The sequence below is a fragment of the Bactrocera latifrons genome, unplaced genomic scaffold (assembly GCF_001853355.1).
Source record: "Bactrocera latifrons isolate USDA-ARS-PBARC rearing strain unplaced genomic scaffold, ASM185335v1 scaffold_1318, whole genome shotgun sequence".
NCBI classification, from domain to species: domain Eukaryota; kingdom Metazoa; phylum Arthropoda; class Insecta; order Diptera; family Tephritidae; genus Bactrocera; species Bactrocera latifrons.
The window spans coordinates 9,247-11,163 of record NW_017534762.1 but is presented as its reverse complement, the minus strand read 5'-3'; positions in this window follow the sequence as shown (position 1 = coordinate 11,163).

Sequence of the window (1,917 nt, the reverse complement as noted above, 5' to 3'; positions counted from 1 at the left end):
TGTATAAATACTTGAATTAAATAAATAAATTAATTAATTTTTCATGTTTTTACCCGGACTCCCCTTGACGTTTCTGCCGTGGCACCTCTCTGCTGTCCCTTTGTTTACATAACATCAGCTGATAGTGACTCTACTCCTCCTCTACCGTGGAGAAAATTGCTGAGCGCGAATTCGGCAACGGCGGAAGTGATCGCTGTGAACATATTTACCTGTGGCGTATCGCAACCTACAACCAATATTTTGTTCATAGTCGTATTGCTGGTGTTTTGAATTGGCGTCAAGAAGCTGCTAATTTGTTGAAACTGCCAAAATCGGACCACTATAACATATAGCTGCCATACAAACTGAACGATCGGAATCAAGTTCTTGTATGGAAAACTTTCACATTTGGAAAGATATATTCAGGAAATTTGATACAGATTACTTTCTAAAGCAACAATGTAATCTCCAAAGAAATTGTTCAGCTCGGTTAACTATAGCACATAGCTGTAATACAAACTGAACAATCGGAATCAAGGTCTTGTATGGAAAACCTTCACATTTGTCAATTTATCCTCACAAAAGTTGGCACAGGTTATTTTCTAAGATAAAAATGTAATCTCCGAAGGCATTCTTCAGATCGGTTAACTATAGCATATAGCTGCCATACAAACCGAACGATCGGAATCAAGAGTTTGTATGGAAAACCTTCGCATTTGACGTGGTATCTTCACGAAATTCGACATGCATTACTGCTAAAAAAAAATAGCACATACTTTCCATACAAACTAGACATATTATTACGAAAAGAAATACAACTGTGAAGGATATATTAGCTTCGGTGGCAGCCGAAGATAACGGCTTTTTTTTATTCATTTTTCGTCAATTCAAAACTGTTATATAAATTAATTACAAAAAAATTTTCAAAATTGATTTATGTAATTTTCATTCATTTACTATTGCTTTAAATTAATTTTATTGTCCATTTCAAAACTATTATTTAAATTTATTGCGCAAAAAGTCTTTTAATTTTTATTACAATCACTGCATTTTATTTCCATTCATTATTCTTTCTTAAGTTTATTTTTATCTTTTCATTTTAAGTTATAATTATTTTCAATGTTATGTTTTACTCAATTAATAAAAACAATTTTTTTTTTTATTTTACTACAATTTTATCATTTTTTCATTCAATATTGTGTTTGCTTTTATTATTATAATTTTTTTTATTTCAGAAATATTATTTGAATGACTTTTACACAATTATTTAAATTTAATGTTAGTTAAAGTTATGTTAAAATATTAAAATTTCCTTCACTCTCACTTTAATTGCTTTTATAGTTTAATTAATTTTACTAATTCAATGATTGTACTGGAGGATGGAGTCATGTGTAGACGTCCACTCAAGTAAGGAAAGTTCTCTGATCGCCATTCACTTGGGAGTGGCCAGAAACGATTCTTTTACATATGACTCAAGCATCTCACGACTTCCGGTCCTTGACCAAATATCCTCTGGGTAGCCTAAGAACATCCGTTTGAAGGCGAGCAATGAAAAAGCAACAACAGCCACGGATGAGAGACCCCACCTTTGATGACGACCATGTCAAACGAAATAAGGACTACGAATTGAGGGCATGCACCTGGAATGTCCGGTCCCTTAATTGAGCAGGTGCCGTTGCAGAGCTGGTTGATGTCGTCGTAAAAATAAAGGCTGACATCACCGCCGTCCAAGAAATGCGATGGACGGGGCAAGAACAGAGACAAGTAGGTCCTTGTGGCATTTACTACAGTGGCCATACAAACGAGCGCTTTTGGTGTGCGATTCGTGGTGGGAGAGAGACTCCGTCGCCGAGTGCTATCATTCACTGCGGTGAATGAACGTCTATCCACAATCCGAATCAAAGCAAGGTTCAACATATCGCTGATTTGCGCCCACGC